General features: G+C 42.2%; 1 long non-coding RNA gene and 1 other non-coding gene across 2 annotated transcripts in view; one reads left to right on the top strand and one right to left on the bottom strand.

Annotated features, from left to right (window-relative positions):
* LOC122700471 overlaps positions 1-21,111 on the bottom strand; it is a 94,661-nt gene extending 73,550 nt beyond the window's left edge. The window contains exon 1 of the long non-coding RNA XR_006342779.1: positions 21,051-21,111. This is a non-coding gene — a long non-coding RNA (uncharacterized LOC122700471). The remainder of the gene's footprint in view (positions 1-21,050) is intronic.
* Positions 2,127-2,227, top strand: LOC122701135. The gene has a single exon (XR_006342982.1). It is a non-coding gene; the product is annotated as a U6 spliceosomal RNA (small nuclear RNA).
* Positions 21,112-27,158: the final 6,047 nt, after the last annotated feature.

Here is a 27,158-nt window from a genome sequence, read left to right as displayed (position 1 = left end):
AACATAGCACATTTAATTGAATCATAGTGAAACCCATAGCTGATGTCTCTACACCCGAAGGGGAAAGGCGGAGTGTGATGGAAACCAACTGTGTTTTACTGGTGCCAGCTAGAATGCTGCCGGTGTTTTCAAAGCTCAGCATAAAAGGCATGATATTTGAGGCAATATCATGTACAGATTAGAGTAATCTCCCCAACAAGAGAAGAGAAGATATCCCTTTTATACAACAACAGTTCAGTAAATTTTGTTTAGCTTGTGTAGGATACAGTTAATTACAGTAATTTATCAAAGTGGCATAAGGTGGTATTCACACACACAAAGAGTACTTTCCCACAGTGGAAAATCCTTAGTTTTATAGAAGCTGAAGCTAGTACTAATTGAATTTTCACTTGGGTAGATAAAATCTTTAACAACTCCGGAATAACTAAATGCTCTTTGCTCAATGATGTGGATCGGGATGATTTACAACACCTTTCACACAATCATGCTAATTTTGCTTTCATATGATTAATTAAAACAATATGTTCATTCTTCCTAAAGTGGAATTAGGGCACCCAAAGAGCTGGCTTCTATAGCCAACTTCTCTACCCAGGAATAGAAGCAGTGTTCACACATTGTCTTCAAGGAAGCGTCAAGTCCATGGGGCCCTGACGAAGACTTTGTCAAGTCCAACTTTGCTCTTTGGAGGACAGCAGAGGCAAGTCTGATGGGCAGAGAGAGGCTTCTAGAACCTCAGAGCTGAAAAGGACTTTCAAGGCAATCTCGTGAAAAGCCCTCACTTCACAGATGAGGAAAGCTTGGAGAGACTAACAAGTTGTCCCCAACTTACAAGGCCCCATTTCTGGTAGAACTGATATCAGTATCCAGCTACCCTGAGGTTTAACCCAGTCTCCTGGAGAAAGAGCCCTGGACTGGGAGTCAGCAAACCCGGGTTTAAGACCCAATTATGGACTTCCGTGGTCGTCTGTTGGGTGACGATACTAAACGCTGAGGGAGCCCTACTCATCCTGAAGCTTTGGTTCACCTCACAAGAGAGTACTTTTTAATCAGGACCCCAGTGTTAGACTCCAGTTCTTAAGCAATGAAAGACAGAAAAGACCTCCAGCACCTTCACTTTACAGAGGGGAAAACTGAGGCCCAAAGGAAAAGAAAGTGCCATTTACTAACCACCTCTGATATACCGGACATCACTTCAGGGGCTTTCTCGGGTGATGACATTTCATTCAAGAGCAGAAAGAATGTATGACTTACCCAAGGGCATCTGGCTGCTAAGCAGTTAATCAAGACTCACTCAGGACTGCTCTGTTTTCCATGCAAACAGTCTCCAAAACTTTCTCCCTACCATTTACGGAGCATTTTACGTGTTGAGTGTGAACTGTTTTATATGTACTAACCTATTTTATACTTCAAATGAACCTCTACAGGTGGCACTACTATCCCTCTTGCTTTAGAGATGAGGAAAGGGAAGCAGACAGGTGAAATCACCTGGCTAAACTCACACAGCCAACGAAGCCAAAGACTGAGATGTGAATTCAGGCAGTGTGTCTCCAGAGTCCAGAATCTGAACCTCTGCACTCAACGGCCACCTCTAATGCACTGCCTCTCCTTAGATTTCTGTTAGGGCTGCAAGGCCTCTTTTGTTTGGACCACTGCTCTCTATGCGAGCATAAAATAAAATCAATTAGGAGGTGCCAAGTACAGGCGTCACACGCCTTCAAACTGATAGCACAAAGACTTCAAATGGTCCTTCAAGAGTTCTTGCTTCCCCCAAGGGGTCACTGGTTCTGGCTCCACAGACGCCATTAGCATAATGACAACCCTGCCAGCAGCCTCAGCCCCCGGGCTGCCTGGGTCTGAGTGAGTGGCTGCCTCCCAAGGCCTCCCTTTGGCTTCACGCTCCAGTGGAGAGTGCAGACAGCCGCGTTCATCCACCCCGGCAGCCTGGAAACCCACTCAGCAGCTGCGTGCCCCCACCCTGAGGCCAGTCCACCAGGAACACTCGTGGGTTTCTCCAAGTTGGCCTGACATTCAAAAGGATGGAAAGCAAAAAAATAAAAAACATGGATGACATGGGATAGTACAGCAGGAAAAATGGGGGCTTTATCCAGATGAAAACAATTCATTTAGTGCTCACTTCAGCAGAACATATACTAATATTAGAAGGATACAGAGAAGATGAGCATGGGCCCCTGCCCACATGCAAATTTATAAAGTGGTCCATATTTTTAAGAACCTACTATATAGCACAGGAAACTCTACTCAATATTCTGTGATAAACTATATGAGAAATGAATCTAAAAAAGAATGAATATATGTATATGTATTATATAATAAAATCACTCTGCTATACACCTGAAGCCAACACAACATTGTAAATCAAGTATACTCCAATAAAAAAATTTTTAATTCATTCTTTCAAGGTTCTTATTATCACAATTTCTCACCTCCCAAACTCAATACCTCTAAGCAAAGGTTCTACAATTACTGTTGTTGCTACTCAGTCCCTAAGTCATATCTGACTCTTTGTGACCCCTTGGACTGCAGCACACCAGGCTTCTCTGTCTTCCACTATCTCCTGGAGTTTGCTCGAATTCACATACATTGAGTCAGTGATGCTATCCCACCATCTCGTCCCTCTGCCTCCCCTTTCTCCTTTTGCCTTCAACGTTTCCCAGCATCAGGGTCTTTTCCAACGAGTTGGCTCAGTTCTTTGCATCAGGTGGCCAATGTCAATACAATAAAGAAACAGATAAGATTGAGAGTGAGGTTAGTACTGATGAGTGGAGGAGGGACATCCATATAGGCAGGATGTATTGGCTGGAGCACCTGGAGGCACATAGGTGGCGCTAGCCCCAGACCATCCAGGATCCCAGAGTTCAAACAGCATTAGAGTCCGTCCATGTTCAACCCTGGATTTCATCTTGGCTTCAGTCTATGATCTATCCTCCTAATCTCCTTGGGGACATTATTTCGGAGATCGGTTCCTACAGCCTATGACACATGGGACAATATGGTCAACTCCTTTATCTCCATCTTCAATTCAAAAAACTCCAAGGAAATTACATGCCTTTTCTGGTGGCCAGGGAAGTGGGATCTATTGTTGGATATCCCATCAGAACCACGTAGGATTTTACAAAAAACAAAAGGATGCATTGTGGTAGAACATCCCATATTTATATGGGAACAAGTGTGTTATGACAAAGTCCCTTTAAAGAGTATGCATTACCTGTCTACCTAGGTAGAGCAATAATATACAATATACACACATGCTATTCAAGAAGCAATAGAAATGAACCATAAGTTGTATATGCCTTGCAGAAATTAAATTTATATTTTCTTCTATCCTCCACAGTGCCCAGCACAGATTAGTCACTCTAAGAAGGATTTGTGAAGTGACTAATAGCTTAGCTCTGGAATCAAATTATGTCACTGTGTTAGTTAGGATTATGCTTCAGTTTCCCTGATAGTTCAGTTGGTAAAGAATCCACCTGCAATGCAGGAGACCCCAGTTTGATTCCTGGGTCAGGAAGATCCACTGGAGAAGGGATAGGTTCCCCACTCCAGTATTCTTGGGCTTCCCTTGTGGCTCCGCTGGTAAAGAATTCACCTGCAATGAGGGAGACCTGGGTTTGATCCCTGAGTTGGGAAGATTCCCTGGAGAAGGGAAAGACTACCCACTCCAGTATTCTGGCCCAGAGAAGTCCATGGACTGTATAGTCCATGGGGTCCCAAAGAGTTGGACACAACTGAGTGACTTTCACTTTCACTTTTCAGTTTTAAAAAATAACCACCAAATCTTAGTGACTTAGCACAGGTCTAAGTCTTGCTCACACAAAGTCCATCGCAGTACAGCTGATTGTTCAAGGCAACTGTCCTCAGAAGAAACTCAGAGACTTCACCATCTTGCAGTGTACCATCTGTAACACAGGGCCCCTTGGTCAACATGCAGAAGAGATTTCATGGGGGAGAGGCAAAGTGGGGGGTATCTCATACTGACAATTAAGTCCTTCACTCCACAAGGGACCCATATCATTCTGCTCACAGCACATTGTCTAGACCAAGTTACCAGCCCACCTACTGCAAAAAAAAATTGGAGAATATCATCTTTCATATGCCTGGAAGGAGAGGAAAACCAGGTGTGAGCTCTATTAATGGTTGTCTCCATCAAAATCAGTTAACATAAGAGTACATTCTATAAAAATTATATCCCAATTTTTAGATTTAAGAAGTTCCAAAGAGAAGAAAGTAGCCTAAAGCCTACTAATATGGCTTTTCTACTACTCCATCACTGAGCTCCATTCCCCACATTTCTGACTAAACCCATATTACAGCCCAGCAGAGACTAATTCCATTTGAAAGTTCAAAGTTTATTTATTTTGCACGCTCCACTATTAGACAGAAATGACCTTCAAAATCCAATTGAGCATACCATCTTACTAGAGGCAATTGACAGTTCTTTGCAAAAGCCTTTAAAAAAAAATATGCCTACTCTTTGACCCTGTAATTCCACTTCTGTGATTTAACCTGAGGAAATAAGCATGGATATGCACACAGATTTAGCTACAAGGATGTCCCTTGCAGCCTGTTTGAAACAGGGAAAAGGAAGAATTAACCTAAATGGCAGCACAAGTGTTGTTTAAATAAATTAAAGTATGCCCTCACGCCAGACTACTATGTATCCATTAATAATCATACTGTGAAGGTGTGCTCATTAATGTGAAAAGAGGTTTGTGGTACATTAAATGGGGTGGGGGGAGCAGGTTATCAAATGGTATGTACACTGTATATGTCTGGGAAATATTCTAGAAGAAAATATATCAAGGAATTAATAATGCTTGCTTCTGTGTGGGTGAGATTATAGGTGTTTTTATTTTCTCTTTTTGGCTAGACTATTATTTTATGCTATTATGAGCACTGCCATTGAAGTAAGAAAAACAAGGTAGTTAAATTATAAATAAATAATATCCTTGAGCTTATCACACAGTCACTGCTCATAATGGGGCTTTTATCTTAGAAATTGACTGCAGGCGATTAGGTTCTTTCTAGTCTTTACTGTTCACAGTCAGTATCAATGACAATAAGAGCAGGGCAATTTCTGGGAGATAGCACTTCCCAGTTTATAAGACCTTCCAAATTCAGAAGGCTCCAACAACTGTATAGGAAGGTAGGAAAGGCCTTGCTGTCCCACTTTACATCCAAGGCTCATGACTTACCGCTTATCTGCCTGAGCGTGGAGGCCACACAAGAATCCAGGCCGCTTCCAGGCCATGGCACTGTCCCAATCCAGGGAACATCACTGTGTTCCAGAAGTGCTGCTCGCATAGAATATAAATGAAAAGTGCCCCCTGGAGGTGTGGAGTGTCCAGTCCTGCTCAGACCCTTACTGGAGAGCTGGACGTGCTCCTGTGCTAATGAGCCAGCCCGTGGCCACGGTGGGTTACAGGGGAAAAAGCAACTTAGTGCTCAACAGGTATTTATTGAGCACCCCTATAAGTCAATGCTGGGGGGACACTTGAAACTAAGTTTGGCCTTTATCCTTTAGGCAATGTGAAGACATCTGAGGGTCCTAAACAGTAGAACCATATAAGCAGAGCTGTGTTTTAGAAAGAACATTCTGATAGAAATGAGTCAGTGAAAGTCAGCAAGAACATAGAGACAGTTAGGAGGCTGCTGCAGTCATCTGGACAGGAGGAAATAAATGCCTAAACTAAGGCAGAGGTATCTGAGTGACAGATATCATCAACATCATCACTCTTTTGATAAGATTAGTAGGTGCTACTGTTTTCTGAGCACCTATCATGTGTCATATGCTATGCTAGTGATTTACATAGTGAACCCATTCAATCTTCAAACTAACCCAATGCAGTAAGCATTATTTTTGTCCTTTCTCTGAGGTAAGGGTTCAGAAGAGTTAGGTAGGAAAGGCCCTGCTATCCCACTTCACAGCTAAGGCTCATGACTCACCGCTTATCTGCCTAAGCGTGGAGGCCACACAAGAATCCAGCTCATGGGGAGAGTGCATAGAGTCTGTTGCCCCGAATGGAAGCCTGGGGAACCTCAAACTTTAAAAGCCAGGAAGCCTTCTTTGAAAAAGCAAAACACAATCAAGGCAGGAGCAAAATCAGAAAAGAAGAGCACCAAGGAAACAATGAGGGAAATGGTTCCTAAAACCACACTAAGCCCACACTAGACTTAATAGTATCAAACGTTACATCCCCAACAATAGGGACTGATATTTCTGAGCACTGATTCAATGGCACTAATCTGAGTGCTTTATGTATATTAGCTCATTTAATCTTAACCACCTTTCCATAGGTAGACATTATCCCCACTCTCAAGTAAGAAAACTGTCCTGTCCCCGGTCCCACAGCTTACATGCAATGGAGCAGAGATTCAAAGCCAGGCAGTCTAACTCTACAGACAACACCCATGGCCTCTATACTGGCTGGCTCTAGAGCTGGCATTCATGGTCTCTATACTATCTTGTCTTCCTCAGTAATGTCTAACATTTTTGAACACTCAGTACATGCCAGGCACTGTTCTATATACTAACTCAATCTTATTACAATAACCTTATTAGGTGGATACCATTATTATCCCTATTGCACATATGGGAAACTGAAATCACAGAGCAGCTTCCCAGAATCACAGCTGGTAGAACCATAAAGGTATAGTAGACCCATCCATCAGGAAATTAAAGAATTATCAATCAGTATGTGGTAGGTGAAGGCAAGTTGGCAGGAGTCCTAACCACAGTGAAATGTAGAAATGAAAAGTCAGAGTCCAATGGGAACTAAAAAATTATGAAACTTCAGCACTTGAAGAGGCCTGGGATGTCTATTAATGCTATTCGCAAAGTTCCAGGCACAAGGTCAGATTGCACTTTCTGGCCCCTGTGCTTGTGTGGTCGATAGAACTATTTCCATCCAATGAGCAGGGAAAAGACATGACACATGCCACTTCTAGGCCAGTTGATTGCCAGTAAAAGACCCTCCAGAGTACTCTGTGCCTCGGTCACAACATCTGTAGCAATAGGAATGGTGGCTGCTCCATCAACCCAAGTTCCACAGCAGGGGGACGTAGAGACAAGCCTCACCTGATGCAGAGTGGACGTGTGGCATGAGTGAGAAATAAACTTGGCTGATACCAAGCCTTAAATGACCCAGGTGGGGAAATGGAGGGCCCAAAAGGACAGAGACTTGCCCAGCATCCCAAAGCTGGATACCTAGAGGCACTGAGGGGCAAGAACCCACATTCAGCCTCCCATCCAGTTATCTCTCCTCTTTACATCCCAGAGTATCTTGTGCATCTTGTAAGTCACTGCTCCCTCTAACCCAAAGCATATTTAGCTCTGTAAATTAATGCGAAGGCTACATTTTACTATTCATTGCCTAATTTTTACAAACTGTCTCCTAGTACAACACACTCAAAGCTCAGTTTTTTCCAAAAGGTATAAGGAGAAGGCATGGGGGTGGGAGGGTTGGATGGTAGAGTAGGGAAACCCTGCTCTATTATTTATAGAATCAAGGCTAATTTAATTAAGTTTTGACAGAAAGTGCTCAATTTCGCAGACAGTTGCCACCCGTTCTTCCTGCAGTCTGGATCTCCTCATAGTAACTGACTTCATTCCATCTTCCTCTTTGATGTATGAGGCTATAAAACAGGGAGTGAGCAAGTCACCTTCGAAGAGGCCTTTTGTCATTGCAATAACTAGAAGTAATTTATGTGCACCTGGAATTTAAGTTCTCTGCCCCTGACTAGGCAACAGACTGAAATCACAATTTGGATGCTGGCAGCCAATCAGAAGGTCAAAGTGATTCTGAAAGGTATCCGTCTTCTAAAATCTAAGATAAGGGAATACCAGGATCTATGCTCAGCAATTAGACCATCAGCAAAGATTTTAGATTCAGACTGCCTCTTGTGTATTTGGGATTTCCTTCACCTTGCAGGTGTCCTGTGATATCTTCCCCACCATGACCACCATCCAAGTCCCTCCCATCCTCCATGACCATGTTTAAGTCCTGCCTCTTCCAGGAAGCCCTCCCTGACTACCCAAGCCTATGATATATATTGTATGCTATAATTTTACAATTCTTTTGGTACTTGTCACATTCTCCCTTGGTGCATGCTTTTTATGTTTGCATGTCTAGATTCTGTGGATCATGTTTCTATAGAAATAAGTTTCAACTCATGTGCCAACCCTGATCAATTAGTAGTGGTTGCCTAGAGTGAGGACTCCAAGGTTCCATCTGGGCTCAGTGGTTAAGAGTGCAATGATTGATTAACAAGGTCTGCAATGGGCATGGCCAGAAAAAATGAAAATGTATGGCATGTCTGCCCTCTGTCCTGTAAACAGTGACTTCTTTAAAGATAGGTCCATAAACTGCATTCATTTATATTCCCAGGGACAGTTGCACAGGCACACATGCATGTTCAAAATTATTTGATAAATAAATGTTTCCCATTTTAATAATGAGCTTACTCTAATGCATTAATCATATAAGTTCTAATTATGGTTTTTAGAAATAGCCCTTAACACACATAAGTAGATTTGACTCCCATCAGAAATCTTCCCAAAGCTGGATTTTATGTGAAGGATGGCTTTTGACACATCAGCCCCCTAAGGTTTCTGAATCTGAAAATATTAATACTTAATAACTCCTAGCATCTGTGCAGCTATTAATGATTTCAAAGTTCTGTACCTCATTTGACTACCACATGACTTTCATAAGATAGAAGTTTATTCTCATTTACAACTTTGAAACAACTTGTTTAATAGCATAATGATTGGTCAGACCAGAAGTTGTAACCCAATATATGTTTACCAATCCTCCAAAAATTAAATAAGCCCTTAAAGTCTAGGCCAGTGTTTCCTGTAGTCTTTTCCAATGTAGAACATCAGGGGTTTTGTAGGGTCATGACATGTCTTCTTTGTGGTTAGATAATGTGGGAGACATTAATAGGTTTCCCCATGGGTGGGACTTCTCAGAGTTTTTAAGACATTGATATACTTGGTGAACTGCAGAGAGGGCTCTTGACATGAAATACTTCCCATCTACTCCACCTCAGAACCCCTTTGACAAGAAGCACTTGAGTTTCACAAAACCTTCTGGACTCATCAAAATACTATCCTTCATCTTTATCTAAAATTACCAGCAAGAGCACTAAAAGGATAGCAAACTAGTTAAAAGTACTTCCACACTAACTGGCTGTGACCTTGAATGGGTCACTGAATTCCCAGCCTCGCTTGCCCACCAGGAACACACAGATTCTAACGTGGCCTAACTCTGAGGGTTGTCATGAGGATGGAATGAGGCAAGGCAGGCATGCCTAGATCATGTAAGCATTCGATAAATGTTAGCTGATTTTTATTGCCAAAGAGGCAGAAGGTCAGAACAGAATCTATTTAAAAACAGAACAAAACACTGAATGTTGGGCTCCTTGGGAGGCAGCCTCCAGGATGGAGTTTAGCCTGCAGGAGGCTTGTAGAGGAGTGTTCTTGAAGTCAACATCAGGGGAAGGGAAGGGAAGAAAGAGGGAAAAAAGTTGAGCTGTGAGGCAGCCCCATGAGAGCGAGCCCCAAAGGGCAAGACCCAGAGATGAACTGACCCTTCAGAATTGTCCCCAGTTGAACTGAGGAGGTCAGGCATGAATCTGTCACTGGATGTGGATCACCCAAGGAAGGCCTCAGATAAGGCAGCTCAGGTTACCAGCACTCCCAGCAACCAAGGCAAGTTCTCCAGCAGAGGGGTTATCTGACCAATGCACATAGTTTTGCCTGCACACACACACACACACACACACACACACACACACACACAAAACACAAAACAAAGCAAAAGCTTCCCTGACCCTCTGGGAAGGAAAAAGGGCACTCTGCAGACATCAACCAAATCTAGTCATTTATTCACTCATCATTTATTAATGCCTACCATATGCCAGGCAGTGGGGCTAAGGGGTTATGAATCAGGTACTGATTCTATAGCAATAATAATAATAATGTCTTCTCTTGACTTTTTAAAGCATGAAAATAAAGATGGGGAAACAGAATTGGTAGAGATATCAAATCACTTGAAGCCAGGATATATTCTCAGGTGATCAGTCACCTGTCAGCTCAGTATGAAAAGGTGATAATTTGAATGAAGAAAGGGACACGGCGATTTTTTTCCCCAGAGCAATACATCAAGTTGTTCTCCCAGTGATTTCGCAAGCTTGGCAAACTCTGTGTGCTGCACGAAATTGAATTTCCAGGTTTGGGGAAGCCTGGGCAGGCTCAAGATGCATGAGGATTTATGACTTTAGGTACTTAAAATGACTCCGACTATATTTGTTGTGACCTTCTCCCCTCTGCCTGTGGCCCCAAGTTAACCACAGCCTGGGGCAGAGCAAAGGTTAAAGGCACACCAATCAAACAAAAGCAGCCCCAGAGAGACAGGTCTCTGCCTGGTGGCGGGAGAGACAGCAAAGCCTTTCTTGTCCCTGGAAGCCTTGGCTGTGTTCCTCTCTGCCCTGGAGCAGCTTCACTTCTCAAGGTCTACCCACCCTCGCATCCTCTCAGGGACCCCTCCCATACTCTGCATCTTGTCAAATGCCTCCCCAGCAGCCCCTCAAGCATTGCTCTTCTCTAACCAAAGACAGCTCTTGTCTTTCCCACTGACCTTCTCACCTGTTTTTGTTGTATCTTCTCAAGAAGCCAGTCAGCTACCCGGCAACTAATATTTCACATTCGTGTAGGATGTCATAATTTATGACACAGTCTGGGCCCCACAATTAGCTGAGAGGCAGGCACTGCAGAAATGATGACTCCCACTCTGGAGATGAGGGCACGGAGGCCCAGAGAGGCAAAGTTACTTGCCCAAAGTCACAGAGCAGAACAGTGAGACCCAAACCAGCCCCTCCGTGCCACAAACTAGCCGCACCCACTGCCTCTCAGCCCCAGGGACCAGGCCATGTGTTGGCAGTGTGCCTCATACTCAGTAGAATAAGTGATCCAAGTCACAGATTTGGGGAACTACCTGGGAATCCACAGGAAGGAAGGGATGGCCAACCCCGCAGAGGAGGCCCATGTATACACTTCTGCACAAATATATGATGCAACTTGAGCATACCTGGAGAAGCCAAAGGTGGTTGTTCTCCAAGCCAAAAGCAACTAAAGTTTTGAACTAAAACAACATAGATTTTTTTTTTAACTTCGCTGCCCCAAGTGAACTTAGGAAATCCATGGGCCTCTGAGCCCAAATATTTTTCTTGTCAGTTTAAAGTCCTTGTTTTAAAATGCTCCCAGGCACCCATTTAAGAACAAGCCCTTGGCAGGTATTCATTCTACATTTTTTCTTTCACTCAGCAGATAATCACTGAGCACCCACAGTGGGCCAGGAGCTCTGCTAAGTTCTAAGGATTCAGTCAAGGACCAGGCAGTCAAATTCCTGCTCTCAGGAGGTCTCACGGGCTGGCAGAATATTGTGGTTATTAAACAAGCAAGTACAATGCAGCATTTAGAAATAGCGCTCTTCGTAACCCTGTTGGAGTTTAAAATAGGACAACTTCTATGAAGAGCAAATTGACAGAAGCTATCAAAATTTTAAATGTGCATAACTTAGGGCTCAGCAGATGCAGAAGTAAAATGAAACAAGTTAAACTAAAACATCAGATACTAAAGAGAGGGGAAAAGGGTATAGATATGAAGGGGGAGAGGGACAGAAAAAGGAGGAAGGAGGGAGCAAAGGAGGGAGGAAAGAAGGAAGGAAAACTTAAATACCCATCCAAAGGAGTATAGCTTTTAAAGTTATGGTACATTCATACCATTGAATACTAATAGTCAATAAACATATGCAATAGACTTATTTGTACCAACCTGGGGAAATGTTTATAAAACAAGCTAAGTGGAGGAAACAGCAAGTTGGGAAACAGTGCATGTGTTATACCTATCTATGTATATGTGAGTATGCCTCTAAAAGCACATCGCTCATTCTCTCAGTAGGGCCCAACTCTTTGCCAACCCATGGACTGTAGCCCACCAGGCTCCTTTGTCTGTAGGATTTACCAGGTAAGAATACTGGAGTAGGTTGCCATTTCCTACTCCAGGGGACCTTGGAGGGATTGAACCAGAGTCTCTTGCATCTCCTGCATTGGCAGGTGGATTCTTTACCACTGTGCCACCTGAGAAATGCCATGTAGGCATATGTGAACAACTAAATGTATATCTATTCTAAGCCAAAGGGAAAACATCAGCAAGGATACAGCCCAAACTGTGACCAGGGAATAATATCTCTGAGCAGTGGAAGGGGGATGGTTTAAATTGATAAACCTTCAAAACTTTGCAAAGTAACCTTACTTTTGTAATTTTGAAAACCCAGTTGAGCAAAATAAAGTATTAAATGTTCTGAGAGGGGAAGAAGGGAGAACTGTCTCTCAGCACCAAGCAGGACTTACACTTCATTTCTTATCACTTTATTTATTTTGTTTGTTTGTTCTTTATTTTTTTTCATTTATTTTTATTAGTTGGAGGCTAATTACTTCACAATGTTACAGTGGGTTTTGTCATACATTGACATGAATCAGCCATGGAGTTACATGTATTCCCCATCCCAATCCCCCCTCCCACCTCCCTCTCCACCCAATTCCTCTGGGTCTTCCCAGTGCACCAGGCCCAAGCACTTGTCTCATGCATCCCACCTGGGCTGGTGATCTGTTTCACTATAGATAATATTCGGGCATTTCTTATCACTTTAATTTGCTTGTCCTTCAGTCTCCAGTATTTCCCAACAAGACCCCAAGCATCCTGCAATTTTTAACCCCACCTAGTGGCAAATAGGTGAATTTCAGATGTCAAAACAGAAATACATTGTTTTGCAGGAGGGTGAATGTGGTGGACTTCACAGCTAAATACTACGAAATGACTAGTGAGAAAAGGGGGTCTTCTGGATCCCCCCTTATAACCCAACAACACAACAACAACCACCCAACAACAAGTTGCTGTGAAGAGAAAACAAGTTGAATATGTTACAGAGGCTGCTTCCCAGTTCACATACTCACTTGCATAAGAAACATGTGTGTGCTAAGTCGCTTCAGTCTTGTCTGACTCTTTGTGACCCTATGGACTGTGGCCCTCCAGGCTCCTTTGTCCAAGGGGGATTATCCAGGCAATTATACTGGAGTGGGTTGCCATCCCTCCTCCAGGAGATTGTCCCAACCCAGGGATCAAACCCACGTCTCTTACCCCTCCTTCACTGGCAGGCGGGTTCTTTATCACTAGCACCACCTGGAAAGTCCCATACATTTTTATTCTTTCTAACTCAGCTAAACTTCTATTTTGAGCTCTTATTCTGCCAAGACAGCAGGGATTTATTTTTAGTCAATACAGTACCACTGGCTCTGCTCCCACGCCCACTCCCAATACAGAGTTTACACACACATACACCAGGACCAGGAGGAAGTTCAAGGCGGGAGGGGTCTCTGGGAGCCAGCGTGCTGGGAGCGGGGGTTTAGGTCTGCACGGGCTATTGTAAGGTGCCTCTGAGCCTTCTCTGGGCTCTTTCTGGCCCAGCAACTCTCCCTTGCTTCTGAGTCAGAGACTGCACAGTCAGGTCATTCCTGCCTCCGTCCAAGACTGGGCATATCATCTTTTTCTCTTGCTACTCGCCTCCTGGGGCTCCACTTGGGGGAGGGGACGGGAGGGACGTAGGAAGTCTCTCTCCCAGATCACAGAGTTCACTGCTCTCAACACCTCCACCTCAACAGTCCCCTCCATGCCACAGGGGATCTCTGTCTAGTCTTGTAGGGCTGTGGGGAGTGGTAAACCCCTCTGTGCTCCAATACTCCAGAAGTCAGCAGATGGGAACACAAAAACCCGGAAGCTCTGCCCCAACTTCCCCTGAGATAAAGCGGTCTATTGCAGAGTAGGGAGCAATCCAGGATGGGGAAAAGGAAAATATATGGAGAAAAAAGAAGAGGCTAATGCGCCATGTGCAAACGGTATAGCCAAGGCTTGGTTACTGGTATATAATCGTCTGGTCTGACCCCCACTGCACCATTTACTGTGTGCATGTGTGCATGCTCAGCCACTCAGTCATGTCCAATTCTTTGTGACCCTATGGACTGCAGCTCACAGATATCTCACAGCAAAGAGTGTAGTGTCTTTGGTATACCTTACTCTAGAATAAGGGCCCAACATTTCTTAGCATTCATTATCCCATTAGAATGGAAAATGTGACCTGATTAGTGCCTAGGAAATTTCCCCAAAGTCCCCCCAAATACCACTCCAATAAAACCCAACTAGATAAGAACAGGGAATCCATTAGTCCTATAAATTCTACAAACACATTTCCTCCCACCCATGCTAAGAAGATAAAGACTATGCTCCCAATTCTATCTTATCCCTTCTGTGGATTGGCTTCTTCTTCCACAGGCTCAACAGGGCTAGGCAGACACTGAACTAAATACAATTCCCTTCTCTGGAAAGCTCCCCCTGATCCATGAGAGAAGAGAGAAGCCATGTGACCGTACTCTCTACCATTTCTGATTAGACCAGAAATGAAGACCCCTGACCCAAAATTAGCCAGATTCCCTCCTGGGAATTTGAAATTGGGATTCAGAGACATTTAATCATTATCTGAAATTGGCTATACTGATAAGTATGAGGTGGGCAGAATTCACCAGATGGCCTGAGGAGCAGGAAAAACTACTCTATAGAGGGGAAAAAAAAAAAAAAAAGAGCAAAGTAACTATGCATAGGTAGGTAGAGAGAGAAGACAAATACATCCCCATGGCATTCCAGACCCCAGCTTATGTCTCTCCCTGATGGCTGCCCAGAGGCTTCTTTACCCACCCTCATGTTCCATGTGACATTTTATGTCCTCATCATTATTTTCCCTTTTCTACTTAAATTAGCTCCAATGGGAATCACTCATTTATTCAGTCCTCAGCCATTTGTTGAACGCCTGAGCTAAGCCAGGTGTTGTCCTTGGTGCTGGAGAAATGGTGGTGAACAGTACAGACCCATTCTTGATCCCATGGAGCAATCGGTTCTGTTAACTCGCAACCCAGAACACCTAGGATAGACCCTATACCTACCACGATATAGAGAAATGCGCTCACAGAAAGAAAAGTTATAGAGAAACATACACAGTTTATCCAACATCTACTATGTGCTAGGCACCCTGTTAAGTGCTTTATATGCATCTTCTCTGACAACAGCCCTAGGAGGCAGGAACTATTATCATCCCCGTGGCTCAAGGACACAGAGGATTCACACCTGAGTGGTCTGAATCTTCATGGCTGCTAAGAGAAAAGATAGACAGTGACAGAACATAAGCAGACACTGGAGAAAGACACATGCTCACAAACTCATTTACATTCACATGTACACTCAAACACACACACACACCCCCAGAATTCAGGCCACCTATGTCAGCACAGACCTAGGCACCTCTTGTTCCTTGTTAGGTGCTGGCCTCTCTGCTCCATCTCTATCCTATAAGGAGATGAAAATCAACTCCTCCCTCTTCAAAAATACTCTTGAAGAGGAAGCAAGCTTGGTAATACTTTAATTGGACAAAAGCCTTCCAAACGTGGCCTCTTGAGCACAGCAGGGATCCATTTCCACCTGCCTTTTAGAAAATGTGCCCTCCCTGGATTGCACATGAATGCTCTTAGGCAAATGCCAGAGAATCGCTCTAAACGCTTCCTCCCAGCAGGTCAGCACTTACCCACTGGACACCTCCTCAGGAGCCCCACTCAGGCTCCCTTGCAGCTCCATGCCCGGCTGCTCCCTGCCAGGCCCAGGAGAGCAGGGACACAGACGTGACTAGTCCCTGCCAACAGCCCCTCCCCGCACCTCAGCTCAGGGTGGGCAAGCAAAGCACTTAAAGGCTGGCTGAGGCTTCAAGCCTGCAGAGGGAAGAATACAAGAACTAAGAGGCAGGGGACATTCCAGCAAGAGAGGATGGGGAAACAGGGTAAGAGATACCCCTTGTTAGCTTCTGCATCTGGAAAGTTGGGGTTCTCACATCTGCCTTACCTCAAAACAGATACCATTTATTGAGCACAGGCACTGTGCCAACCACATTGCATGTTATTTTAAAGAACTCTAGTAGCTGGAGATGACTGTCTCCAATATACAAATGACAAAACTGAGGTTCCAGAAGATAAGGTTGGTTCACATAACTAATCCTGGTTCACATAACTAGCAAATGGGGAGAACCATCACTTTCCAAAGTCCATGCTGTCAGCCACTAGCTTTACTTGAGTTTGAGAGGATGAACAAACAGTGAGCAGAAAAGGACAGAGCCACCAGTATGTCTTCAAAATTTGCCAGTAGTCAGCCTGATCTAGCGGCAACTTTGATTCCTCACCTCCCCACCTCCACCCCCAAGCCTGAATTATCTTCTAGCCCAGCTGCAGACTTCTTAGGACAATTTTCCTGATCCTAAGACAGGAGTTTTAACCCCAGAAGGCTTCAGCCGCCACCCAACCCAGCAAACTCACAGAGCTCTGAGACAAATGTACTGACAAATCCATATCTCATCATCATAGCTAGAAATGTTTAAAAACAGAAATCTGAGCTGTATTGAGGGAATTGGGAACTGGTATCAGAGTTTAGGTTTCAAAGCTTCTCTAAAGAACAATAGAAAATGTCTGCCTTAAAGCCCCATAGAGTAAAGCTTTATGATAAATTTGGGGAAAACTCTTTGAAACTCTGTCTCCCCATCCACTCACTGGTAAAAATCACTCACATGTTTCATATAGTATTTTCTGCTTTGCCCTCACACAAGCTTTAGGGTGAGCTCGCTTATGCGCTCTCGCTCGCTCTCTCCTTCTCTCTCTCTCTCTTTGTCCTTCCTGAATTCTCAAGGGTCTCAGCAAAAAAAAAAAAAGAACAGTAACAAAGAAACACCCAAATATCCAGTCCTCTATGGGAAAAGAAATACTCATAGACACATGTCTCAGAAATAGAATGATATGCTTTTATCTTACATTAGATCAGGTATGTTTCCAGTTACAGAAGAGAACAACCAATATCTTAGAGCTAATCATAACTTTGATATTGGCTGAGGTCTCTCTGTCCTTGTCATCCAGAGAAGATGAAAATGAAAGGTCTGTTAGGGGCAGGCATTTTTTCCCTTTCTTTCCCCCCCTCCCCATTGCTGTATCCCCAGTGCCTAGAATAGTGCATAACACACCATGGTATTCAATAAAAATTTTTAACTCTTCCAGGATCCATCCAGACCTATGAATCAAAAACTCTGGGAATGAGGCCTAGCAATGTGTTATTATATTAAGCCTTCCAGGTCTTGATCCTCAGTGATCCTGAAGTTTCGCTGAAGTTAAAAAACCACTGAACTGGGACTTCCCTGGTGGTCCAGTGGCTAAGACTCCATGCTCCCAATGCAGGGGGGCCATGGTTTGACCTTTGGTCAGGGAACTAGATCTTGAAAGCTGCAACTAAGAGTTCGCATATTGCAACTAAAAAGGGTCCTGCATGCTGCACTGAAAAATGAAGATCCTATGTGCCACAACTAAGGCTTGACCAAATAAATAAATAATAAAATAAATATTAAAAAAATAAAGCTAAAAAACCACAGAACTATGATATTGGTCTGTGCTGTTCAATATGGCAGCTACTAGACACATGTGTGTGCTTAGTTGCTCAGTTATGTCCAACTATTTGCAACCCCATGGATGCTAGTCCGCCAGGCTCCTCTGTCCATGGGAATTCTCCAGGCAACAATACTGGAATGGGTTGCTATGCCCTCCTCCAGTGGATCTTCCCAACCCAGGGATCAAACCCAGGTCTCCCGCATTGCAGGCAGATTCTTTACCAGCTGAGCTACCAGGGAAGCCCTACTAGACACATATGGCTATATTATTATTGATATAATTGACATATAACATTAGGTGAGTTTCAGGTGTGCAACACAATGATTTGTGATATGTACACACTGTAAGAAAGTTTAGTTACCGTCCATCACCATACACAGTAACAAAAAAATTTTTTCTTACTATGAGAACTTTCAAGATCTACTCTCTTAGCAACTTTCAAATATACAATACAGTGTTAACTACAGTTACTATTAAAATATTTTTAATAAATAGGCAAAACTGCCTCAACATACACACACACATACCCTCTGGGGTAGGCAGACTTACAAGATGGCTCCCAGTGATTCCCACTTCCTAGTATTCCTGCTCTTGTATAACTATCCCTCTCTTTGAGGGTGGGCCATGTGTAGTGACTTGCTTCTAATCAAAAGAACATGGCAAAGATGATGGGATGTTACTTCTGTGATTAAATGTCACTTCCATGATAAGGTTACAAAAGATGGTCATTTCTGTCTTATCAGCAAAACTCTCTCTCTCAGACTAGCCTGAATGAAGCGAGCCACCATGTTGAAGCTCACGTGGCAAGGAAATGAGGAAGAACCTCAGCTAACAGGCGGTGAGGAAACACAGTTCTCAGTCCAGCAGTCCCCAGGAAACGGAATTTTGCCAACAATCATATAAGAGCTTGGAAGCCTTTCTTTCCTCAGTTAAGCCTTCAGATGATACCCAAACAATGACTGACGCCTTGGTTGTAACCCTGTGAGACGCTGAAGCTGTGCATCCAGGTAAGCTACGCCTGGACTCCTAAGTCACAGAAATGCAAGATAATACATGTTCACTGCTCTAAGTTTTAGAGCAACGTGATACACAGCAGCAGGTAACCAATATTCCCTCACAGTGGAGAAATCCAAAATATTCCCCAGCACTTCTGTGAATCACAGACTGCTTATATTTTCATGTTCCCCCGGATTTGAACACTAGGTTTAGTTTGATTTAAGAACCATCTCATGTTCCACCTACACTACCCCTAATCCATACTCCTTCAATCTAGCCATGACTCTCAGTCTCTTATTTATTTCCATGTTCACAGAGAGCAGGTAAAACAGGCTAACCAAAAAGCTTAAAAGGACAAAATAAGGAAGGAAAAGTCCCTAGCTGGCTTGGAAAAGCTTTAAAACATTTCTACAGATCTAGAAGACCATACATAAACACAGACCTGTGAGCATGCTATAAGACCTGAGAACCTCCTAACTTCTCATCTCTGGCTAACACCGAGGCTCTATTCAAGCAGAAAGTGAAGTCTGTACACTCAGGAAAGCTACGCCTGGCAGTTGTGAACTGCTGGTTCAGCAGTGAACATCTGCCCCAACACAAACACAGAGCGCCTCAGCAAAGCCTGGGAGATGCAGCAGTCCCAGAAGTTTAAGGAAACCACTACGCATCAGGAAATTAAAATCGTCCTCTAGAAAATATCTATATTTAACACAAAAGAAGGCAGTAATAGAGGAACCCGAAAACAAAAAAATATAAGCTGTATAGGAAACAGCAAAGTCACAGGCATAAATTCCACCTTCTTGGTGATTACATGTTAACGAATTAAACACTCCAATTAAAAGACAGAGTTTGGCAAAATGGACTTTTTTTAATGATCCAACTATACACTGTCTATAAGATTCAAAAACACAAGTAGGTTGAAAGTATAAGTATTGGGAAAAAAATACCAAGCAAAAAGAGAGAGCTGAAATGGCTATAATAATATCAGACAAAATAGACCTTGAGACAAAAATTGTTACTAGAGACAAAATTTATAAATTAATGAAGAATATATAACAATTATAAAAATGTGTATACCTAATGGGTTTAGGTGGACTCCGGGAGTTGGTGATGGACAGGGAGGCCTGGTGTGTTGTGGTTCATGGGGTCGCAGAGAGTCAGACATGACTGAGCGACTGAACTGAACTGAACTGAATGACAGAATCCCAAAATACACAAAGGAAAAAATAACAGAAATGAAAAGAGAAATAGACAATTCAAAAGAGACTCACCAGACACATCAACCAAAAGCAATGCATGTACCTGAACTGGGTCCTGATTCAAATAAATTGTAAATACACACACACACACACACACACACACAGAGCAAGAAAATCAGGGAAATGTGAACACAATGAATATTCAATGATATTAAAGAACTACTGTTCAAGGAGATCAAACCAGTCAATCCTAAAGGAAATCAACCCTGAATATTCATTGGGAGGACTGATGCTGAAGCTTGAATACTTTTATGTGATGTATGCAGCCTGGAGGGAGGAGGTGGAATATGAGGACTAGATCAAATAAGATTACTCATGAATGAATAACTGAATAATTAACATTGCTGTGTAGCAGGCCCATGGCAGCCCATTTTGTTATCCTTTCTTCTTATGTATGTATTCAAAATGTTCCATAATAGAAAGCTTGAAGAGGCAGAACAAAGCTATCTGACTGCTCACTCTGAGAAGCATTAGAACCAAAAAGATTACTATTCATTGTTTAGTCACTAAGTTGTGTCTGACTCTTTTGCGAACCCCATGGATTACAGCCCACCAGGTTCCTCTGTCCATGGGATTTCCCACACAAGAATACTGGAGTGGGTTGCCATTTCCTTCTCCAGGGGATCTTTCTGATTCAGGGATTGAACCCACATCTCCTGCATTGGCAGGCGGATTCTTTACCACTGACCCACCAGGGAAGCCTTTACTATTTGTACATCTACTCAAAAAACATTTGTTGAACATTTACTATGGGTAGGTCATTGAGATAAACATGTTCTCAAGCAGGCACAGATAAAAATTAATTATAAACAAACACCAGAAATGTGTTTTAAGAGAGACCCAAATGCAGGGCTTCAAGGGGTTCGTAAGGGAAAGATTACTACTGATGGAGGACAAGGGCAAGCTTGAAATCATAGAATATTCAAGTAGGAAGAATCTTCATCATAACCATCTTATTTACATCTGAAAAATCTGAATTCCAGAGAGAGGAAGTCAATTTGCCCAGTTACCGCAGCAACATTCCAACAAAGCTGGGATTTATTTTTTCTGTAGCTAACATTCATTGACAGCTTAGTATGTGTGGCACATTGCTTAGAATTTCACAGATATGATTTCATTTACTCCTCACAATATACTGCATTATTATCCCATTTTACAGAGAAGAAAACAGAGGTTTGGAGAAGTTAAGTGACTCACCCAAGTGGACACAGCCAGGAAGTGCCAGAAACAGGTCTCAAACTAAGGGAGGTTGTCTCCAGCTCCTTCTCTCCCCTCCCTATACTGGGAGTTAACCCAGAGGTCCTTCCATCACTCAGCGCTGGATTCTGCTGTAATAGGATAGGGAGAAAACAACAGATGTTTCAGGCTGAGGAAATGGAGGGGATATAACTAACACTAATACTTTGTCCTACAGGGCTTTCTAGGATTGACAAATGAACACCTCAAGAGAAGAACTCTATCACATTAATAATTTTATGTCACTAAACAATGGTTGCATTGTATAAATGCACAAAATTTGCTCCTGTGACCATTTTCCATACAGTGCTCTCTGACCACTTGCTCTGGTTTTGTGCACTTGTCAAACAGAGCCCATTTATCTCAGCCCCGCTGAGGGTCATCGAGCCTCCTCTGGCAGTCCTTCCCCACCCCGGACGGACTGCAGCCTGGAAGGCTCCAGGGGCCAGGCTCTCACACACCACCCAGCTCTATCCTCCTCCCAGAGGGGCTAGGTGGCAGCATGGAAATCTGGGCTCTCATCCTTAATGACACTAGCACAGCTCACCAAGTGACCTTGAGTAAGTCATTCAACCTGGACCTGTTTCCCCATACCTTTCACATTAAAAGGGTCAAACCACACGAGCTGTAAAAATGTACATTTTCCATAAAATATTGAATCACTATGCTGTATATCTGAAAGGAAATGTAATATTGTAAGTCAACTATATTTGAACTTTTTTTTAAAGGCACATTCTTCTCTGACAAGGCATAATTCCATGAAATCAGGGAGTGAGAAAAAGACACCTAGAAAAAAAGTTGTTGGGGTTTCCCTGGTGGCTCAGTGGTAAAGAATCCTCCTGCCAGAGCAGGAGACACAGGTTCAATTCCTGATCTGGGAAGATCCCACATGCCGTGAAGCAGCTAAGCCCATGTGCCACAACTACCAAGCCGGTCCTCTAGAGCCTGGTAGCTGCAAAGTGCTGAACCTAATGACCCTAGAGCTTGCACTCCGCAACAAGAGAAGCCATTGCAATGAGAAGCCCATGCACCGCAACTAGAGAGGAGCCCCCACTTGCCACATCTAGAGAAAAGCCCACACAGCAACAAAGACCCAGCATAGTAAAAAATAAAATAAATAACAGAAACAAAAAAAATTTACAAACCAAATATAAAATTGTAAATCAAATATACATATAGCATATATGATAAATATAAATATGCTTATTCACTATACAGTGTTAAGGGTACAGCATTATTTTATGTCATTATTGGAGTCAAAATATCAGACAAATTGGGCTCTGTAGCCCAGCTTTGCCAAGCACCAAGTATGTCCATGCTAATGCTCAATCACTGTTGTGTCTGAGTCTTTGAGACCCTATGGACTGTAGCTTGCCAAGCTCCTCTGTCCACGGGATTCTCCAGGCAAGAATACTGCAGTGGGTTGTCATTTCCTTCTCCAAGGGATATTCTCCACCCAGGGATTGTACCCGCGTCTCTTGCATTGACAGGCATATTCTTTACCACTGAGCCACTTGGGAAGCCCACTGGGTATGTTATTTTCTTGATTATAATAATAACAATAATAATACTTAATAGTCACTGAATACTGCCTAGATGTTACAAACTCAACAGTCTAAGGTTCTCTTTGAGGAAAATCATTTAAGTCTCAGTTACTACAACTATAAGAATGAATAGAAGCATACCATAATACAGTGGCAGTAACATTACAGATATCAGCAAAGGTTTTCTAAAAGTATATTACTGAACAAAGTTTGAGCTTGCTAAGAACAATTACTCCATCATCCTCCAGGCTAATGCAATGTTAGCCACCTACTGTGAGAAAAAATATAAATATTCAACTATTTGTCTTTACTTTTCTTGAAAACTACTATTTTTAAATGTCATCTTATAGTTTTAGGGTTGTAAATTCCTATAGCAGTAATAGTAATAAATGTATTATCTCCTCACCTTTCCCATTATTATTCCAAAAATAACAAATTCAGGCAGTTCATCATAAAATGCCACAAAAACAAATGAAAAATAAAAACATTTGTGGGAGAGGTATACTCTATTGAAAAGCTAGAGCCAAAAACTGAAGAATCTAAAACCATGTGTATCACAATTAGACATTCAGTTGTTCTTACTAGGCTATCAAGTACTGAGACTATTTCCACTATCACATGACTAAGCTCTCTCAACTGGATTTTATGATTTTTAGTGATTCAAACTACAGAATCAAAACAGTGTTCAGAGATCAATCAGTTCAATTCCTTTCTAGTTCCATTCCTATGTTCAGGAAAGAAAAATGAGAGCCCCCCAGAACAAGCAAGCAGTCAGTCAACTATTAGCTGCTCCACACTTACTATCATTTGCTAGCCTCTCTCTAGGTTCTTGGGATGCCTCATGAACAAAAGAACACTAAAAAGAATCCCTGCCCTCATGACACACTGTGATAGAGACAAGTGACTTGTCCAAACAACACTTCAGACCAGGAGCAAAACTAGGTTACCCTACACCTAGACCTGGGCGAGAACCTTTACACCCAGTAACCAGACACCTTGTTTCACAGCAAAATTTGAATGACATCTGTGGTTAGGATTATTCTTCCTATACTTTGCTCAAAATGCCTTCAAAACTTTCCTTCAATTCCATCTGTTTGGCAGAGATATAAATTTCTGATTGCCAGGTCAATTCGGGTTAACTGCAGCATGCTTCAACAAATCTAGTGAAACTAGACAATACAATGTCAGAGACTATATTATATCTTGTAACATGAATAATGCTGAAAAGTTCACAAAGTTTTCTGGAATATTTTGGGAGATAGGTATACATGGTAGGCATTTCCATATTACCCTATGCCTTCATTATAGTACTTCTCGTGTTATATTATAAGTGCTTATTTTGTCTCCCTCTCTAAACTGTAAGCTCCATGATGGGGCAGGGGCTTCTATGTGCCCCATTAGATTGATATCTAGCCCTAAGTCTGAATGCATGATTGGCACTCAATCCATAGTTATAAGGGAATGAATGAATGATCCATTTTCCCTCTCAAGCTTCTCAATGACCCTTTGAAGTGAGTAGATATTACTACTACATTTTACTGGTCTCAGAACTAAGACTCAGAAAGTCCAGCTCATATTTCCAATGTCACATAGATGGTCATAAAAAAACCATGATCTCCTGACAATTATTCTAGTGACTTTATGTTTCTTATAGACTAGAACCTCCTGTTTTTCATTTTCTGATCTCTTTACAGAGTTGGTCGCCACATCTGGCCCCTAAGGAGGCAGTAAGAAACCTAATTATTAAAAATTACTGGAAATAAAACTGCCATATGACCCAGCAATCCCACTTCTGGGCATACACACTGAGGAAACCAGATCTGAAAGAGACACGTGCACCCCTATGTTCATCGCAGCACTGTTTATAATAGCCAGGACATGGAAGCAACCTAGATGCCCATCAGCAGATGAATGGATAAGGAAGCTGTGGTATATATACACCATGGAATATTATTCAGCCCTTAAAAAGAATTCATTTGAATCAGTTCTAATGAGATGGATGAAACTGGAGCCCATTATACAGAGTGAAGTAAGCCAGAAAGATAAAGACCAATACAGTATACTAACGCATATATATGGAATTTAGAAAGATGGTAACGATAACCCTATATGCAAAACAGAAAAAGAGACACAGATGTACAGAACAGACTTTTGGACTCTGTGGGAGAAGGCGAGGGTGGGATGTTTTGAGAGAGCAGCATCAAAACATGTATATTATCAAGTGTGAAACAGATCACCAGCCCAGGTTGGATGCATGAGACAAGTGCTCGGGCCTGGTGCACTGGGAAGATCCAGAGGAATCAGGTGGAGAGGGAGGTGGGAGGGGGGATCGGGATGGGGAATACCTGTAACTCCATGGCTGATTCATGTCAATGTATGACAAAACCCACTACAATATTATAAAGTAATTAGCCTCCAACTAATAAAAATAAATGGAAAAAAAATAAAAATTACTATTGATGAAACAGACTTTAAGTCAAAAACTGTCATATGAGACTTAGAAGGACATTATGTAACGATAAAAGGATCAATACACTGGGAAGATATAACAATTACATGTACCCAACATCAGAGCACTTAAATATATGCAGCAAAACTTGACAGAACTGAAGGGTGAAATAGACAGCAATACAATAATAGTAACGAACTTCAGTACTTCACTTTAAATAATGGATAGAATATCCATATGAAAGATCAATAAGGAAACAGAGGACTTGGACACATCATAGATGAAGTGGATCTAAAAGACATACAGAACATTCTATCCAACAGCAGCAGAATACATATTCTTCTCAAGCGTACACAGAACTTTCTCCAGGATAGGCCACATATTAGGTCATAAAATAAGTCTTAACAAATTTAAGATTAAAGTCATACTAAGTATCTTTTCTGATCGCAATAGAATAAAACTAGAAGAACTATAAATTCCTAGAAACTTACAACCTACCAAGACTACTATGAAAAAAAATAGAAAGTCTGAAAAGGCCTGGAGCAAATATGGAGACTGACACAGTAAAAGGATCATACGTCATGACCAAGTGGGATTTATCACTGGGATACAAGAATGGCTCAACATACAAAAATCAACTAATTGATACACCACATTAAATAAAGGATAAAATCACATGATCATCTCAATAGATACAGAAAAAGCATTTAACAAAATTCAATACTCATTCATGATAAAAAAAAAACTGTCAACAAATTAGTAATGGAAAGCAAGCACCTCAACAAAATAAAGCCCATATATGAAAAACCCACAACTAACATCATTCTAAAAGTGGAAAACTAAAATCTTTTCCTTGAAGATCAGAAACAAGGCAAGGATGCCCACTCTCTCAATAAACCAGTTATAGAAAGACAAATACTGCATAATTCCACAGGTATGATGTATCTAAAATAGTCAAATTCATAAAACCAGAGTGGAATGATGGTTGCTAGGGGAGAGTGGAAAATGGGAAGTTACTAATCAACAGGCATACAGTTTTAGTCAAGCAAGATGTACAAATTCTAGATATCTGCTGTATTAACAACTGTACCTATAGTCAACAGGACTGTACTGTATACTTAAACATTTGTTAAGAGTTAAATCTCATGTAAAGTGCTCTTACTACAATAAAATTTTAAATTTTTAAAGTGTTATTATTAAGAAGAAGACATAAAAATAATTTTTTTTTAAAAAAAGGAGCTTCAGAATCAGAAGGTTCAAATCCCAACCCTGCAGTAACTAGCTGAGGGATCTTGAGTGGGCTTCTTCATCTTACAAAAAGAACATCATAGTTCCTATCTCCAGGGAGGCTGGAATAAAAGAGATAGTGTACGTAGATGTCAACACAATACTGGCATTTCCCATGTAGGACCTTAAGGCCAATGCCTGCTTCCCAGATTCACAGAAATGGCAAAGGCTTCAAGAAGGAACCATGTGGGGAGAGAAGGGGGAGGGAGGTTCAGGATGGAGGACACATGTACACCCATGGCTGATTCATGTCAATGTAAGGCAAAAACCACTACAGTATTGTAAAGTAATTAGCCTCCAATTAAAAGAAATACATTAATTTTTTTAAAAAAGAAGGAACCATGGCTACTTCAAACCTGCTTATGTTGTACAGATGTACCAAATCAGGGAGTTCTAAGACTCAGATGTTCACAGAATGGTACCCACCTAGACAGAAGGCACTCATAATTCCATTCAAAGTCCCTGAAAGGCTTCTTCCCAGCTTCTGCTCAACTCAACGTCAGCTTGTCAACTCCTACAGGTTCCTTCAGCTTCATTCAGTTTGGACAGTATTTCCTGGTGGCTTGTGTATAAAAAATTCTAAATGCTTCGAATCCTCGGTTGGCATATGAACAAAGGAAGTACTTTTTGTTCAAACTAAAACCTTTGAAGAAACAAGCGAGGGGCTGAGGTAGGAGAGCAGCCTGGCGGTCAGCACAGGCCAAGTAAACAGCCTAACAGTATTAATAGAACTGTGTGAACAATGGGAGACATCATAACTCTCCCACATGCCCCCAAACAAAGCCCCAA

The sequence above is a fragment of the Cervus elaphus genome, chromosome 9 (genome assembly GCF_910594005.1).
Source record: "Cervus elaphus chromosome 9, mCerEla1.1, whole genome shotgun sequence".
NCBI lineage: Eukaryota > Metazoa > Chordata > Mammalia > Artiodactyla > Cervidae > Cervus > Cervus elaphus.
The sequence above is the reverse complement of the archived record's forward strand: the minus strand, read 5'-3'. Positions and strand labels throughout refer to the sequence as shown.